The sequence below is a fragment of the Canis lupus genome, chromosome 22 (genome assembly GCF_011100685.1).
Source record: "Canis lupus familiaris isolate Mischka breed German Shepherd chromosome 22, alternate assembly UU_Cfam_GSD_1.0, whole genome shotgun sequence".
NCBI classification, from domain to species: Eukaryota; Metazoa; Chordata; class Mammalia; order Carnivora; family Canidae; genus Canis; species Canis lupus.
This window is the reverse complement of record NC_049243.1, coordinates 46,187,295-46,206,114: the sequence shown is the minus strand read 5'-3', so window position 1 is coordinate 46,206,114 and position 18,820 is coordinate 46,187,295. Positions and strand designations below refer to the sequence as shown.

General features: G+C 44.5%; 1 long non-coding RNA gene across 4 annotated transcripts in view; it reads right to left on the bottom strand.

The window, feature by feature from the left end:
* Positions 1-167: 167 nt before the first annotated feature.
* LOC111091688 overlaps positions 168-18,820 on the bottom strand; it is a 31,299-nt gene continuing 12,646 nt past the window's right edge. Inside the window, exons 2-4 of one of the 4 annotated variants that reach the window (XR_005376487.1) lie at positions 14,975-15,096; positions 3,736-3,981; positions 1,369-1,971 (exon numbers count right to left, since the gene is read on the bottom strand). This is a non-coding gene — a long non-coding RNA (uncharacterized LOC111091688). Of the gene's footprint in view, positions 214-1,368; positions 1,972-3,182; positions 3,982-14,104; positions 14,411-14,974; positions 15,097-18,820 lie in introns of those variants that run through there. The other 3 variants (XR_005376488.1, XR_005376485.1, XR_005376486.1) reach the window with 3 other exon arrangements.

Here is an 18,820-nt window from a genome sequence, read left to right as displayed (position 1 = left end):
CTTGAATTTCCATTAACAATTGAATAGTATCATAGGCTGTAAGAATGATAAAAAATAGGGATCCCTGGGTGGTGCAGCGGTTTGGCGCCTGCCTTTGGCCCAGGGCCGTGATCCTGGAGACCCAGGATCGAGTCCCACATCGGGCTCCCGGTGCATGGAGCCTGCTTCTCCCTCTGCCTGTGTCTCTGCCTCTCTCTCTCTCTCTCTCTGTGACTATCATAAATAAATAAAAAATAAAAAATAAAAAAAAGAATGATAAAAAATAGAGACTCATAAAAAAAGAGACTCCTAAGAAAAACTAATCCTGGCTATCATTTGGTTGACATTCTAATATGTCATTCATTTTGAATGAAAGCTATGATTTCATTTGTGCGGTTTACAAATATAAAGAAGTAACAATTTTTATACATCAAGATGCTTTTTTACTCAATTGTAAATACAACAGTACCAACTAGACTGCTCCACACTGTCTTGTCTGCTGAAGGCAGAAGAAAAGTAGTATCAAATTGCAGTCACCAGGGCATCTGCAGGCTCAGTGGTTGAGCGTCTGCCTTCGGCTCAGGGCGTAATCCCTAGGTCCTAGGATCCAGCTGCACATCCAGCTCTCTGCTGGGCAGGGAACCTGCTTCTCCCTGTGCTTCTGCCTGCTGCTCCCTCCCTACTTGTGCTCTCTCTTTCTGTGTGTCAAATAAATAAATAAATAAATAAATAAATAAATAAATAAATAAAATAAAACAAAACACACACACAAAACAAAAACCAAGGGCCCCTGGGTGGCTCCTTCAGCTCCCTGGGGTCATCATCTCAGGATCCTATGATCCTGCCTCACATTAGGCTCCCTGCTCAGTGGGGAGTCTGCTTCTTCCTCTCCCTCTCCCTCTGCCTCTCCCTACCCGCCCCCCAGCTCATGTTCTTCTCAAATAAATTCATAAAAAATCTTTACAAAAAATAAACATACATACATACATACATACATAAAAAGCAAAACAAAAAAAAAAACAAACTGCAGTTGTGGAGGCCAAGAAAATTAAGGCCATTCCACCTCAAGTTCAGCATTAGCACAAGTACAGCCATCCCAGGCCCCTGTGAATAAGAGCTGAATGCCCTTGAAAGCCCCATATCAGAATAAGAACACAGCTTAACGCCTGTGGCAGGAAGTCCCATATCAGAACGAGGACAGAGCTTAACGCCCTTGAAAGCCCCATATCAGGATGAGAACAGAGCTTAAGAAATTCCTCCACCCCTTCTGGAGGTCCCCTAGACCAGCCCATAAAAACCCAGCTGGAACCCACCTCGGGGTCCAAGTCCCTGCTCCCCTGTGTCGGGTATAGTTGAACCCAAGCTCGAGCTTGTTAATAAACCCTCGAGTACTTGCATTGGTGTCGGCTCCTTGGTGGTTTCTCGGATTCGCAATCTTGGGCACAACAGCAGTCATTTGTGTAGAAAGAAAATGAATATGCCCCATATGCCTCTTCTACACTTCATCGTCATCTTAGAGGCTACTCTGGGTTTTGTTCGAGAGTTACCTGGCAGACGGTTAGATGATGAGAACCCCACTCTCTAGTTTGACTTAGACCCTGGGGGATACCGGAGCCAGAATCCCAAGACACCTGCTGGGGTGGGAGTGAGCCCCCAGAGCACTGGGAAAGCCCAGAACGACTTCCTCTCCCTTCCAATCCAGCACACCCAGAATACCCGTCTTAAAGAGTGAGTCCAATGAAAACTACACCTTTAATGCACAGCTGTGTTTATAGGTCTTTGTGTGTGTGTGTGTGTGTGTGTGTGTGTGTGTTCAAAATGTTTTTGAATAAAGCACAGTGTGTAATCCTTTCTTCCTTCAAATCACAAATTCAAAATAGTGACATTGTAAGCTCTTCAAATTCTGGCCAAAACAGATCTCTTGGGGTTTTCAAAATTCACAATGGTGAAGCAAAGCAGAAGTCTTCTCTTTTTGAGAATGCTGTTGTAATTCTGGGGGCACAAAATGATAGCAGCCCAGATTAGGCGGTAGTGAGAGGCAGAGAGGCAAGAAATAGTTTGTAGGTAGAAACCTTGGGGCTTGGAAATGGACTAGAAAAGGCAGGGGAGAAAAGAAAGTATCTATACTGATTACAGCGGATCTGGAGCAGGTATTGGGCACGGGGAAGTGCCATGCAGTGCCATGAGGAAGAAAGGCAGAGAATGCTTTAGAGGGGGAAGTCAAGGACTCAGATTTGGACCTAAGAAGCTTGACATGATTTCTGCCGGGTCCCAGTGAGCAGATAAGTGATCAGTGGGACATAAACACGTAGAGCTCAGAAAAGATGTCAGGGCTTCCTTCTGAAGAGGGAATCTAGAAAGATAAGGGAAAATTAGGAGAGGGTCTTGTCATGGAAACGTGGAGAAGAGAGTGCTTCCATGAGCCCAGTGGGGAATGGCATCTGGCGCCGTGAAGAGGCCAACATAGGAGGATGGAAAACCATCTACTGGATTTAGAACATGGAGGTCCCTGGTGAGCTCTGCAAACCTGGGCTGTGTGGCCTTAGGAGGTGAAGACAGAAAAAAATAAAGGAGGTGAAGACAGTGAATGACTCAATGTTGAAGGAGTAAAGTTAAGGGTAGACAATTTTTTGAAAATGCTTTTCTGGAAAAAGCAGCAGATACAAGGCAATGACCATAGGTGCTGAGGGCTTAAAAGAGTTTGTTTTGAAGGTCACTTGGGTGGTTCAGTGGTTGAGCATCTGCCTTTGGCTTAGGGTGTGATCCTAGGGTCCTGGGATCGAGTCCCTGCATGGGGCTCCCTGCATGGAGTCTGCTTCTCCTGCCTGTGTCTCTGCCTCTCTCTGTGTCTCTCATGAACAAATACATAAAATCTAAAAAAAAAAAAAAGAAAAAAGTTTGGTTTTGTATATTAATTGAAATATAATTGACATATAATTGTATTAGTGAAGGTGGACAACAAAATTATTTGATACGTGTATATATTGCAAAATGATCACCACAATAAGTCTCATTAACCTCCATCACCACCACTCACAGTGACACATTTATTTCTAGAGGTAAGAGTTTTAAGATCTACTCTCTTAGCAACCTTCAAATATATAGCACTGTATTTTTAAAAATACTTATTCATTTATTCATGAGAGACACAGACTGAGAGAGGCAGAGACACAAGCAGAGGAAGAAGCAGGCTCCATGCAGGGAGACTGATGTGAGACTCGATCCCAGGACTCCAGGATCACACCCTGGGCCAAAGGCAAGCGCTCAACCGCTGAGCCACGCAGGCGTCCCCAGTACGGTGTTATTAATCGTAGTCATTATGCCTTACTTTACATTCTCAGGATTTGCCTATCTCAATACAGGAAGTTGGTAGCTTTTGACCCCCTCACCATTTCTCGCACTCCCACCCTCTGCCTTGGGCAACCACCAACCTGTTCTTTGTATCTATGAGATTAGGGGTTTTTTAAGATTCCACATATAACTGAGACCCTACAGTATTTGTCTTTCTCTGTCTGATTTATTTCACTTAGCACCATCCCTCTAGGTCCATATTTTCGTTTTTAAGATGAGAAAATTCTGTGTGTTTATGTGCTGATGGGAATGATCCAGTAAAAAGGAAGAATTTGATGATGCAGAAGAGAGATTGGAGAAAAGCACAGAAGCCAAATTTTGAAAAGGCTGGAAGGAATGAGGTGGTTCATATTGGGTGAATTTGCGGAGCTCCTGCCTGTCAGAGAACCTGGGGAAGGGTCTGACCTGAGCTGGTTTGGTTATGCACAGTTGAGGTTCTTTTTGCCAGGAAAGGCAGCTGAAAGACGTTACACAAGATCAAGGTTAGGGATCCCTGGGTGCCGCAGCGGTTTGGCGCCTGCCTTTGGCCCAGGGCGCGATCCTGGAGACCCGGGATTGAATCCCCCGTCGGGCTCCCGGTGCATGGAGCCTGCTTCTCTCTCTGCCTGTGTCTCTGCCTCTCTCTCTCTCTCTCTCTCTCTCTCTCTGTGACTATCATAAAAAAAAAAAAAAAAAAAAAAAAAGATCAAGGTTAGCCAGACTCCCCACCCCAACCCCCACTACCCTACCCCCACCCCCCACCACACAAAATTAGGATGAAGATAAAGATATTTACTGGGTAAAGAGTTACTAGCAAAGAGGTCACAACATAGTTCACGCCAGTTCTACAAACACAATCCAATCCTTGTTCTGTGACCTAGTAGGATCAGTAGGTTGCATTTTTGTGTCTGTTCCTTGCTACTGGCCCAGCAAGCTGATGGCTTGGCCATATGGTTTGTTTTGGCCAAGGAAAGATGACTGGAAGCCATATGTGTTGCTTCCATGTAGAGGTTTTAAGATCCTTCTCTTGGTTCCACCGTCATTCTTTTTTTTTTTTTTTTTTTTCCCACCATCATTCTTTGTCCCAGTATATCCCAGCGAGGACTGCTTGGAAGGAAGGAAGAGCAGAACCCTGGTCAGCCTACAGCCAGGATACCACAAGCCTTGATCATTGTAACTGAAAGTCCGGAAATTGTAACATAGCATGAACTAGGAAAGGCTTACCAATACATAGGAATTCCAACCTACATATTCCAATTCTACAAAAAATTCACTTGGGCAGCTTTGCCAAGGCAACGTTCTGTGGATTTTCTTTGGGATGGCTGTACATAGGAAGCCACATCTTTAAGAGCTGCAGGCTAGAGGGCAGCCCCGGTGGCGCAGCGGTGCCTGGGGTGTGATCCTGGAGACCCAGGATCGAGTCCCACATCGGGCTTCCTGCGTGGAGCCTGCTTCTCCCTCTGCCTGTGTCTCTGCCTCTCTCTTCGCTCTCTCTGAATGAATAAATAAATAAATCTTAAAAAAAAAAAAAAAAAAGAGCTGCAGGCTAGAGACTTCTGTGGTTACTTTTCCTGTGCCCAGGTAAGGCAGGTAGACAGGTATGGGGAATGTTCTCCAGCGGTTTTCACTGGTCCATATGTATCCGATGCCTTTAACATCTCCAAGCAGCAGCAACTTTCTAATATCCATCATTGTATTTAAGAGGCCAATAGGGTGGCTCAGTGGTTTAGTGCTGCCTTCAGCCCAGGGCGTGATCCTGGAGATGCAGGATCCAGTCCCACGTTGGGCTCCCTGTGTCGAGCCTGCTTCGCCCTCTGCCTCTCTCTCTCTGCCTCTCATGAATAGATAAATAGAATCTTTTTTTATTTATTCATGAGAGGCACACAGAGAGAGGCAGAGACACAGGCAGAAGGAGAAGCAGGCTCCATGCAGGGAGCCCAACGTGGGACTGGATCCCGAGTCTCCAGGATCACGCCCTGGGCTGAAGGCAGCACTAAACTGCCGAGCCACCGGGCTGCCCAATAAATAAAATCTTTAAAAAATAATAATAATAAGAGGCCAATAAAAGCCTGTATCTTAACATCCAACATATTAATACATGAAGGGTCAGTCTAAATAAGAAAAGGCCAATATCAAGATTTGTTGTGGCCACCCCTGGAGCATGGCCCTTCCTAATATAATGCTGGACACCCTGGACTTGGCCCCCCCCCCCTTTTTTTGAGTCTGTAACCCTTTATCAACAGCAAAAATAGGAGGTTTTTGTCATATGACACAGGTAGTAATTGGCAATAGTACAGATTTATTATAGGTTGAACAGATCAATTTAAAAATATAATTTCTAAAAAAAACAAAAATAAAATAAAATAAAACTATAATTTCTTGGGACGCCTGGGGTGGCTCAGTGGTTGAGGGTCTGCCTTTCGCTCCGGGTCTGATTCTGGGTCCTGGGACCGAGTACCGCATTGGGCTTCCTGCTTGGGGCCTGCTTCCCCTCTGCTGTGTCTCTGCCTCTCCTTCTGTGTCTCTCATAAATGAATAAGTAAAATCTTTTAAAAATAATAATAATTTCTTGGGATGCCTGGCGGCTCAGGCGGTAGAGTGAGCAACTCGACCTCGGGCTTGTGGGCTTAAGTCTCACATGGGATATAGAGATTACTTAAAAATAAAATATTTTAAAAATAAAAAACTTTAAATGCCATTTATTTACTTAGAGGCAGGACAAGTGACCAAGAAGATTCTCCTCTCAGAGTTTTGTTGGGGGCATGGTGGTCAGTGTCCCTTTCTGTTACCCCCAGTTCTATTGCTTTGCCTCTCCCTCTCCATCCCATTTCTGCTGCTGCAACAATGCTTTCAGACTTCATATATACCTTTTTATCTTCAATTCTCTTGCTTCCCACCTTGAAAAGAATAAACTTTTCTCCTTTTTAAAAGAAAGATTCTATTTATTTATTCATGAGAGACAGACAGAGAAAGAGAGAGAGGCAGAGACATAGGCAGAAGGAGAAGCAGGCTCCCTGTGGGGAGCCGGTGTGGCACTCGATCTCAGGACCCTGGGATCATGACCTGAGCCAAAGGCAGAGGCTCAACCACTGAGCCACCCAGGCGTCCCAAGAATAAATTTTTCAATTAACAAAGTCATCTATTGTTAGCACAACTGTAAGAATGTGAAGCCAAGGAGAAAGCCCCCCAAAAGTCAAATGGATGATGGAAAAATCAGCAGAGGCTCATGCTACAGGTAGACCTTGAGGACATTTGCTGAGTGAAATGAGGCAGACACAGAAGGACAAATACTGTGGAATTCCACCTCCATGAGGTACCCGGAGTGGTCAAATTCACAGAGCCAGAAAGGAGAGGGGTGGTCCCCAGGGCCTGGGGGCCAGGGTATGAGTTGTTATTTCGAATATGTAGTTCAGTTCACAAGATGAAAGGCATTCTGGGAATCGATTGTGCAACACTGTGAATGTACTTAACATTAATGAACTGGACGCTTAGAAATGGTCAACATGGTAAATTTTATGTTACATATATTTTACCACAGTTGAAAAAGAAAGAAAGAAAGAAATCAATCTGTAGAGCCTCTCCAGGAAGCTGGGCTAGGACAGTTTATACATGGTGAGGAAAATACCAAACAGCAGCAAAACACAAGCTGTAGGCCCCCTTCTGTCCACACAGGTCACTTCTGTGTCCTGGTAGTGCCCAGTCCTGAGTTTACCCAGTTTGACACTAGGAGACCCATAAAGCTGATTCGATGCACCTGCAGACCAGGATTCAACACCAAATGTATGTTAAAGAAACTCTTCTGTGCACTAGAGCTTTTTTTTTTTTTTTTTCCAAAGACATCCTTTTTTCTTCTCTTTTACATCAGGAAAGCTTGCCAAACCATACAACAAAGAACAAGTAATTAAGAACTGATGTTGTTAACAAGCCCTATCTGTTTTCATTCATAATAAGAAAGCTTTCAATATCCCTATGCGAGAAGGTCTTGATTTCAATGATAACCAGAACATGGAAAGGATGGGATTAATTGAAGTCCCTTTGGCCTTTGCCCAAGTTGGCTCCCGCAAAGTTTGGCAAGATATAGGGACATCTCTCGAAGAACTCAGATTAGGCAAGGGAGCGCCCTGAGGAAGTGGATCAGATCAATTAGAACTTGCCCTGAAGGTCACAGGGCAACCTGTCAAAAACACTGCGGGTAGCTGCAGCAAAATGCCTCTGGGGCCTAGAATGGAGAGAAGGCACTCTCCCTGCACATGCCTGCCTGGCCTCTGGGATGCATCAGTGCACCTGTACTTAGGAGCACAATCTCCCAACAGGGACACAGCGAGTTCTTCGCTCTCTTCCCCAGAAAAACAAGGACTGAGGTCAAGAGAAAGCTTGCTGTGTCTACATAATGAGCCTCTTGAGTTTGGGTGACCTCATGACTGATAGGGAAGATTATGACGAGACTGAATGAGTGTCCTCTGGATCCCAAGCCAGTCATCCCCCTGCCCTGCACCAAATCACCTTAACCTTCTATTCCTGTCTGCCCTTGGACTTTCCCCTCAAATACATTCAGGTCTCCCAGAGTTCTGTCTCAGAGCTGAAATATTTCTTTCTTTCAATTTTATTTTTATGTTTTGGAAAGATTTTATTTACTTATTCATGAGAGACACAGAGAAAGAGAGGCAGAGACACAGGCAGAGGGAGAAGCAGGCCCCACACAGGGAGCCCGAACGTGGGACTCGATCCCGGGTCTCCAGGATCAGGCCCTGGGCTGAAGGCAGCGCTAAACCGCTGAGCCACCCGGGCTGCCCCTCAATTTTATTTTTAAATAATCTCTATGTCGGGATCCCTGGGTGGCGCAGCGGTTTAGCGCCTGCCTTTGGCTCAGGGCGTGATCCTGGAGACCCGGGATCGAATCCCACGTCAGGCTCCTGGTGCATGGAGCCTGCTTCTCCCTCTGCCTGTGTCTCTGCCTCTCTCTCTCTCTCTGTGTGACTATCATAAATAAATGAAAAAAAAAAATTTAAAAAAAAAATAAATAAATAATCTCTATGTCCAGCATGGGGCTGAAACTCACAACCCTGAGATCAAGAGTCATGTGCTCCACCAGCTGAACCAGCCAGGAGCCCCAGAGCTGAAGTCTTTCTTAAGCCAACTTATATGTTGTTTAAAGTATATCCCTTGAAAAAAAATAAATAAATAAAGTATATCCCTTGAGGGGATCCCTGGGTGGCTCTGCGGTTGGGAGCCTGCCTTCGGCCCAGGCTTCTCCCTCTGTCTGTGTCTCTGCCTCTCTCTCTCTCTCTCTCTCATGAATAAATGCAATCTTTAAAAAAAAAATAAAGTATATCCCTTGATATTCGGGTGGCTTTACTTACAAGGGTAAAGAGGTGGGGTGAGGATGGAAATGGCATGAGGGTCTGAGGTATTGATTTGTTATATCTCTCACCCTTTTTTTTTTTTTTAAGATTTTATTTAGGGATCCCTGGGTGGCGCAGCGGTTTGGCGCCTGCCTTTGGCCCAGGGCGCGATCCTGGAGACCCGGGATCGAATCCCATGTCGGGCTCCCAGTGCATGGAGCCTGCTTCTCCCTCTGCCTGTGTCTCTCCCTCTCTCTCTCTCTCTCTCTGTGACTATCATAAATAATAAAAAAAAAAAAAAAGATTTTATTTATTTATTCATGAGAGACACACAGAGAAAGGCAGAGACACAGGCAGAGGGAGAAGCAGGCTCCATGCAGGGAGCCCGACATGGGACTTGATCCCCGGACTCCAGGATCACGCCCTGGGCTGAAGACAGGGGCCAAACTGCTGAGCCACCCAGGAATTCCTCTCTCAGCTTTTAAAGTTAGGTACGTACCATACAGCAAAGGCAAACACGGTAGCATTTTCACCAGAACCAGGGCCCCTACAATTGTGACAATTGCCTTTGGTGGCCTACAACCTCCATTTGGTAGCATCCTCCAACCACCGCAGGCCTTGGTATGTTCATACCTCTCTTCAAAATTATTTTTAATTTCTAGGAGTACCTGGCTGGCTCAGTTGGTAGAGTATACAGCTCTTGATCTTGGAGTCATGTGTTGAGCCCCATGTTGGGTATAAAGATTGTTTAAATCAACTTAAAAAACTCTTAAAAAAAACCTCTTAAAATAATTATTGTTCATTTCTAACTTTAGATGTTGGGTGATAAGCAATCTGATTAGGTTATTGAGTAATAATGACAAAAGAAAAGGAGTGGTGTCAAGATAAGATGGAAGCTATTGATCTAGCATTTCAAAGGAAGAAATGAATGATTCTATAAACCCCCATCATGTAAAATTCCAAAGTGTGTTATTAAACTGATGGCTTGTGGGATGCCTGAGTGGCTCAGTGGTTGAGCATCTGCCTTTGGCTCAGGGCAGGATCCTGGAGTCCTGGAATCGAGTCCCATGTTGGGCTCCCTGAATGGAGCCTGCTTCCCCCTCTGCCTGTGTCTTTCATGAATGGATAAATAAAATCTTAAAAAAAAAAAGTCTTTATCTGTTAACAATGCATACTGGAATGTCTGTGAGTTGTGTAGATGCTGGAGGCACCCCCAGCAAAAGTGGAGTTTAGTGAAACAAGATAGACAAAATGTTAGTAATTGCTAAAATTTATCTCATGGAGGTTCATTGTAATACTCTCTCTCTTGGGATGCCTGGGTGGCTCAGCGGTTGAGCATCTGCCTTTGGCTCAGGGCATGATCCTGGAGTCCCGGGATCGAGTCCCACATCGGGCTCCCTGGATGGAGCCTACTTCTCTCTCTGCCTATGTCTCTGCCTCTCTCTTGCTGTGTCTCTCATGAATAAATAAATAAATCTTAAAAAAAAAAAAAAAAGATTTTCTTGGAAAATACAAAAAGCTAAACAAAATAGGGATCCCATTAAAAAATTAATAAATTTGGGCAACCCAGGTGGCTCAGCAGTTTAGCGGCACCTTCAGCCCACGGCCTGATCCTGGAGACCGGGGATCGAGTCCCACTTCAGGCTCCCTGCATGGAACGGAGCCTGCTTCTCCCTCTGCCTGTGTCTCTGCCTCTCTCTCTCTCTCTCTGTGTGTGTCTCTCATGAATGAATAAATAAAATATTTTAAAATAATTAATAAGTTCATTAAAATGTTTCATATACTTAATAATTATCTGTTTGATGGGCACAGAGTTCTACATATCTATTAGATCAAGCTTAATAATTTTATATCCATGTTCATTTTGTGTTATTTTATTTTATTTATTTCTTCATGACAGACACAGAGAGAGAGATAGAGGCATATGCAGAAGGAGAAGCAGGCTCCATGCAGGAAGCCTGATGATGCGGGACTTGATCCCAGGACCCCGGAATCACCACCTGAGCCAAAGACAGATGCCCAACCACTGAGCCACCCAGGCATCCCTCATTTTGTGTCTGATCTTGAGTTTCTTTTTTTTTTTTTTAAGATTTTATTTATTTATTCATGAGAGGCAGAGGGCAGGGGGAGGGAGGCAGAGACACAGCAGAGGGAGAAGCAGCCTCCCTGATGAGCAGGGACTTCTGACATGGGACTCGAGTCCCATGGGACTCTAACCCTGGGATCATGACCTGAGCTGAAGACAGACGCTTAACCAACTGAGCCACCCAGGCACCCTTTTATTTATTTTGATTTATTTTTTAGATTTTTATTTATTTATTCATGAGAGACAGAGACAGAGAGAGACGCAGAGACACAGGCAGAGGGAGAAGCAGGCTCCATGCAGGGAGCCCGATGTGGGACTCGACTTCAGGTCTCCAGGATCAGGCCCTGGACTGAAGGCAGCACTAAACTGCTGAGCCACCTGGGCTTCCCCCTTTTGATTTATATATGTATATATATTTTTTTGATTTATATATTGATGCAAATCATTAGATGTGTACAAATTCAGAACTGTTGTAACTTTCTGAGATTTGAAAAAAATCGTGCAATACTGATTCTCTTTATCCTTTTATCTTCTGGTGGTGCATTAGCTTGGGCTGCCACAGCAAAATACCATAGAATAGATGTGGAGCTTCAACAACAGGAATGTATTTTCTCAGTTTTGGAGGCTGGATGTCTGAGATCAGCATGGTTGGGTTCTGGTGAATCATCTTTTCTTGCAAATGGTTGCCTTCTTGCTGTGTGTTTCCATGGCCTCTCCTGGTGTGTGCTCACAGAGAACAGGAGAGAGCTCCAGTCTCTCTTCCTCTTCTTAAACATGAATCTTATGGGATCTAGGGCCTCTCTTAGGGTATCATTTAGCTCTAAGCCACTGCCAAGATCCCACCTCCAAACAATCACACAAGGCCTTGTTCAGGGCTTGAATATATGAATTTGGGAAGGACACAAACATTTAGTCTGTAAAGTTTCATTTTGCTATCTCAGCTTTATTGGAGGGAATGATTTCTTGATATATCATTTTCCTTTATTTTAAATCTTTAATTTAAGCATGTCTGGGTGGCTCAGGGGTTGAGCATCTGCCTTTTGCTCAAGTTGTGATCCCTGGGTCCTGGGATCAAGTCCTGCATCGGGTTCCCTCTGCCTGTGTCTCTACCTCTCTGTGTCTCTCATGAATAAATAAATAAAATCTTGAAAAAAAACAAAAAAACAAAAAACAAAAAACAACCCAACCTTTTGATTTAGTTATGTTTGGGGTGGATTTCTCATAAGTAGCATAGACTTAGATAGTGTTTCTTATCCAATCTGAAAATCTTTTGGATGATTGATAAATGTAATTATATAATGCACCTATTACATGAATGATAAGTAGAAAACATTATACTTACCATATTCCATTGTCAGTTTTTATTCTATTTGAATTGGAAGCTGCTACTTTTCTTCAATTCTGGGCCATTCTCAGCCAATTTCTATTAAAAAAATTCCTCCTTTACCTGCATTCTTCCTTACTTCTCCTCACATTTCATACTTTTTAGCCACCATTTCTTTCCCTTTCTCTTTTTCCTTAAGTACACTGTGTGTCCTGCATGGGGCTTGAACTCAAGACCCTGGGATCAAGAGTCACATTTCTACCCACTGAGCCAGCCACACGCCCCTCCACCATTCCTCTTAATCATGCTTTCGTAAACTCCTCTCTTCATTTCTTTGTGTCCTGGTCTGGATGGCTTCAGATGTCTCTTCCAAGTTACTAATCTGTTTTTCAGCTATGCCTAAATTGCTATTGAATCTGCTAATTGAAGTTTTTCAAATTCTCATGGTCCTCAATGAAGGTTGCTTTCTCTGTGGGAGCTCCATGTGTCGTGATTTGTAACAGCTTTCTATCTAATGGTTTGCTTGTTTTTTTTGACAGAGAGAGAGAGCAAGCATATGTGCAGGGGGCTGGGGGAGAAGGGGAGGGGAACAGGAGAGAGAATTTCAAGCAGGCTCCACACTAAGCCTGACCTGGGGCTCGATCTCACAACCCTGAGATCATAAGAGCCGGGCAATTAACCAGCTGAGCCACCCAGGTGCCTCCTACCTAGTGGTTTTGTTTCTGCCAGGTTCAGGGTGGAGTGGAGGGGGGTATTCAGTGGTTCTAGTTAAATCTCTCTTTCCCATCCTCCTTGCCTCCCTCTCTCTCCTCTCTCTGCTAAGAGAAAAGTCCTGGGTTTGTAGAAGTCAGGACCTAGTTGGGAAAACAGAAACCATGCTTCTATTTTAAACAGAGGGACTTAATACAGAGAATTAACAACCTAGGCATTGAAAATCTAAAGGCGAAACGGAGATGCCCAGGTAAGCCCGAGATTAGGAACTGCAGGAAGCAAATTAAATTCCCTTGGGCTGAGGGAACAAAATGAAAGAAGTGGGATGACCAGAGCTAAAAATTTGAAAGAAGGACCCCACGTGCTACTATTCAGACTCCTGAGGGGACATATCACAGATGGAAGAAGGGTAGTTGCCAGAGGGTTGGGGGCAGAGAATAGGAGTTAGTGTTTAATGGATACAGAGTTCCAGTTTGGGGAGATGAAGAAGCTCTGGAGACGGATGGTGGTGACGGTTGCAGAATATTGTGAATGAGCTTAGTGTCACAGAACCATAGGCCGCCAAGTGGCTGAAATCTACGAACGCACTATAAATCAATAAATCCTGGTCACTGTTACTAAGGGAAAAAAAAAAAAACAACTTCTGTTTATCAAAATGTTTTTGCTAAGTCATCCTAACCTTTGGATTTCCAAAGAGAAACACAAAGTAGATTTTGCTGGAGTGCCTTCTTTCCTGGAATTTCTGATTCTATTTGATTGTACAACTGCCAGAAATTAAGATGCGGAGGAAGGTTAACCATTCTCTACAACCCTGTTACTAAATTTTAATGCCTGCGGATTTCAGATGGAATCCTGCCACAGGTAGGGTCATTTATTAGGCAAACATATATGAGCAAACAAGAACATAAGAACAGTTCACCTGGGGCAGCCCGGGTAGCTCAGAGGGTTAGTGCCGCCTTCAGCCCAGGCTGTGATCCTCGAGACCCAAGATCGTGTCCTGCGTCAGGCTCCCTGCATGGAGCCTGATCCTCCCTCGGCCTGTGTCTCTGCCTCTCTCTCTCTGTGTGTCTTTCATGAATAAATAAATAAAATCTTAAAAAAAAAAAAAAAGAACAGTTCACATAACTTGTCGGTATTACTTTTTTTTTTTTTTTTTTTTTTGCCATCAATTAGTTTCTTTTTTGTTGTTGTTTTTAAAGAGAGAGAGGCAGAGACACAGGCTGAAGGAGAAGCAGGCCCCATGCAGGGAGCCCAATATGGGACTCGACCCTGGGACTGCGGGATCACGCCCTGAGTCAAAGGCAAGCAAGCGCTCAACCGCTGAGCCACCCAGGCATCCCTCAAATGTCTTCTTGTGATTAAATCCAGACTATGCATTTTCAGCGAGAATGCTACAGAAATGTGTTGTGTCCTTCTCATCTATTGTATGTGTTAGTTAGCGTTTTCCAGAGAAGCAGAACCAATAGGATATGGACACATATATAAAAGGACGTTTGTTATGAGGAATTGTCTTACAGGATTATGGAGGCTGGGAAGCCCCACCATCCGCCTTCTGCAAGCTGGAGACCCAGGAAAGGGTGTGATTCAGTCCAAGTCTGAAGACCCGAGAACCAGGGAGCCAATGGCACAAATCTCAGTCTGAGGGCAGGAGAGGATGAGTTGAGCTGTCCACCTCAAGGGGTGAGGCAAGGGGAAGGGGGTAAATTCCTTCTTCCTGTCTTTTTTTCTATTCAGGCACTTAAATGATTGAGTGAGGCTTACCCACACAGGGGAGGGCAGTCTACTTTCCTGAGCCCACTCATTCAGACTCCAATCTCAGCCCAGAGCACTGTGTTATCTGGGCACCCCTCCCCATGGCCCCCTGGGCCGGTCAAGTTGGAATCGTATTGGGAGATATAGATACATTTAGGATGATTTAGGATGATCTGGATATGTTTCAATACTGATGATATCAACTTGATCACAGCATTCTCCACTATAAATTTACTATTTTCCCATTGAACTCAGTAAGGGTCTTGTGGAGATATACTTTGAGGCTGTGCAAATATCCTGTTTCTGATCATAATTGTGCCTACTAATTTTAGCAATTGTTTTTGCCTGCAACGATTACTACTGTGATTTGCCATGTGGTGATTTTCTAGCTTCTAGTGTCCTTTCCACACTTATTAGTGGGAATTTACTATTAAAAAGAGTCCTGCTCACGTCTCAGAGAGAATTGGGGGGACTGTGTCCCAGCTGGCTGGTTTGCTGGTGGTGATGCTTCATGGTCACCTTTGTCCAGAAGAGAAATCAGAGGTCAATGAAAAGGTGCTGGCTTTCTGACCCTGCAGAGAAGAAATTGGTTATCAGTTTTTCATATTGTTCCCTACATTTTGATGTGATTGCACTACCATGAATTTAATGATATCACTCCCATTGTTGAATAGCGCCTACACAACAGACTACTGAATGAGAGTAGGGTAGAAGCGCAATGAACATCTTGCATTCAATTTTCCCTCCTTGTCAGAAGCAAAGAAAAGACACACTTCTCAAACCCAGCATGAATGAGATGATGACCTTTATGAACTCTGATAGCTTTAGATAATCTAACAAAGCCTTTTCATTGGACTTGGGTAGAGGCTCAGGAGGTGCCTTTGACTCAAGAACAAACTTTGATCTGAAAGGGATTTTGGTTTCTATTTTTTCCTTCATAGGAGTAGAAAGCACAACCTTTCCTCTCTTACAGAAAACCACTCTCCAGGTGGAGAAATATGGCCAGGATCTTTTATTGGATGAATTCCAAGTGTTTTAGGGTTGGGAACTCACAACCTCTCATAATACTTCCTTGCAGGGAGGCAAAGGCTAGAGAATCATTTTGTGTAAAAACCAAGTAGAAGGAGGGCACTAGTAATAAAAAAGAACAACCCACCTTGCAGAAAGGTGGGTTGATGGCTAGACCTGAGATAATTGCAGCACTCATTGGTGAGGTGTGCAAATAAATAAATAAAATCTTAAAAAAAAAAAAAAGCAAATTAGATCGTACTTAAAACCTCTCAGTGATTTTCCACTGCTTTTTTTTTTTTTTTCAAAAAGAGCCATAGGCTTTTTTTTTTTTTTTTTAAAGATTTTATTTATTTATTTATTCATGATAGTCACACAGAGAGAGAGAGAGAGGCAGAGACACAGGCAGAGGGAGAAGCAGGCTCCATGCAGGGAGCCCGACGTGGGATTCGATCCTGGATCTCCAGGATCATGCGCCGGGCCAAAGGCAGGCACTAAACCACTGCGCCACCCAGGGATCCCGAGCCATAGGCTTTTTAAAAAAGATTTTATTTATTTATTCATGAGAGACACAGAGAGAGAAAGAGAGAGGCAGAGACACAGGCAGAGGGAGAAGCAGGCTCCATGCAGGGAGCCCAACGTGGGACTCAATCACGGGTCTCCAGGATCACACCCTAGGCCAAAGGCAGACGCTCAACCACTGAGCCACCCAGGCATCCCATCCCACTGCTCTTATCATGAAGATTAAAAAATAAAATCCTTACCTTCTTGAATCTGGCACCCATTCTCCGAAACGGACTTTATCCCTTTTTTTTTTCCTAGAAAGTGTAATACTTCCTCCTACCTCACAGGGTCTTCCACATGTTCTTCTCTCTTATAAATCATTTCCCTCCCTCTTATGAGACTCTCCCCCTTTTACTTATTATCTCCTTCTAATCCTTTAGAAGATCTGAGCTCAATCCCTCCCTGAGCACCATGCTATAAAGCAGCCTGAGATCAAAGTCCATGTGGAGAGAGGAACCTGGCCATCCAGCTCTTCCAACCATCCTGGCCCCTCAGGCTACAAGGTGAGGGAGGCCATCTTGGTCACCCCCCAGCGCCCGCTGGGTGCAGGCAGATGGGGGAGCCCAAGTGAGGCAGCAACAAAACTGCCTCATCAACCATCACAATTGTACTAAACTAACAAACAAGTTATTATTTTATTGTATTTGTTTTATTTTATCTTATTTTATTTTTTGAGAGAGAGAGAGAGCACTCGCATGCATGGGTGGGGAGGAGGGTAGAGGAAGAGGAGACAGAAAGTCAGGCAGGCTCCTGTTGAGCATGGAATCTGAGGCAGGGCTCGATCTCATGACCCGGAGATCATGACCTGAGCTGAAATCAAGAGCTGGAAGCTCAACCAACTGAGTCACCCAGGTACCCCTAAGTAACCACCAATGTCTTGGGGTATTTGCTATGTAGTAATGGACAGTTGATTCATTCTTACTGGAATTCTTGAGTTATGCATGAAAGACAGCTCCCTGATATTGTGTGGAATATTCCCTCCACCTCCCTGCTCTCTTGGACAACACTGGAGTTTCTGAGTCACTGTCTGCTTGAAAGATTGATACTCTCATACCAGCAGGTCAGTGAGTAGAGGGGGGAGATGGCTTCTCCCTTCCCATTTTGTGCTCTTCGCCTCCCTAAAAATGCAACATTGTATGGGGCAGGGACCTTCTCATTTAGTTAACTGGAAGTTGGAATAAATTGAAAAGAGTATTTCAGTGCTCAAGTTTTTGACAACTCGTTTTTTTTTCCCAGAGGAGGAAATGGAAATCCCTTAATTTGGCCCCTCACAAAAGGTCCTTTGGTGGATACTCCCCAAGCCAACATTGTCCCCCTTACCCTTGTTGGTTTTGTTTTTTTTTAAGATTTTTTTTATTCATTCATGAGAGACAGAGAGAGAGAGACAGAGACACAGGCAGAAGGAGAAGCAGGCTCCATGCAGGGGACCCGGATGTGGGACTCCATTCCAGGACCTGGGGATCACGCCCTGAGCCAAAGGCAGATGCTCAACCACTGAGCCACCCAGGTGCCCCTACCCTTGTTTTTTTATTGAGGACCCTTCTTCAACTCTTTTCATGTGACTCTTTGCCCATCGTCTTTGGGAAACCACCCTAATAGAGACACCTCATCGTCACCTACATCAGTTTCTACTCCCTTAGCTAGTAGTGCAAGTCTCAAGTGTAAACCACTCAGTCTAGGGTGCTGGGATGTTCTTCATGCCCACAGGTCAGTAGCATAGGGGTGCCTGAACGAGAAAATGCTCTGGTGTTGGTGGCTTCCCAGTCTAGTGTGAGTATGGTTCTCTAGGATGATGGATTTCCTTCAAAAATCCTTGGGGCACCTGACCCCCAGTTAAGTATCTCCCTTTGGCTTAGGTCATGATCCTGGGGTCCTAGGATGGAGCCCCACATCGGGTTTCCTGCTCAGCGAGGAGCCTGCTTTCCTTCTCCTTCTGCCCTTCCCCCTGCTTGTGCTCCTGCACACTCTCTCTGTCAAATAAGTAAACAAAATATTTTATTTTTTAAATTTACAAAGTCTTGTGTTAGCTTTCCAGGGAAGGTACATTTTATTTTATTTTTAAAGATTTTATTTATTTAGTCATGAGAGACAGAGAGAGAGAGGCAGAGAGAGAGAGGCAGAGACACAGGCAGAGGGAGAAGCAGGCTCCCTGCAAGGAGCCCTATATGGGACTACATCCTGGATCCCGGGATCACGCCCTGAGCCACCGAGGTGTCCCGGGCAGGTGCATTTTTTTTTTAAGATTTTATTTATTAAAAAAAAAGATTTTATTTATTTATTCATAATAGACATAGAGAGAGAGACAGAGACAAAGACATAGGCAGAGGGAGAAGCAGGCTCCATGCAGGGAGCCCGACGCAGGACTGGATCCCAGGTCTCCAGGATCAGGCCCCGGGACAAAGGCAGGCAATAAACCACTGAGCCACCCAGGGATCCCTGGGCAGGTGCATTTTAAAGTTTGTTTTGGGTCATGGGGTACCTGGGTGGCTCAGTCGGTTAAGAGTCTGACTCTTGATTTCAGCTCAGGTCACGATCTCAGGCTTGTAAGATCAAGCCCCTCCTTGGGCTCTGCGCTGGGTGTAGAGCCTGCTTAAGATTCTCTCTCTCACTCTCCCTCTGTTCCTCCCCTCCTCCTGCCTCTCTCCCTTTCTAAAAATAAAATAAAATACAATTTATTTTGTTTTTAAAATCAAGTCTGCTGTAAGATTTCTCTGGTTTTTGTTT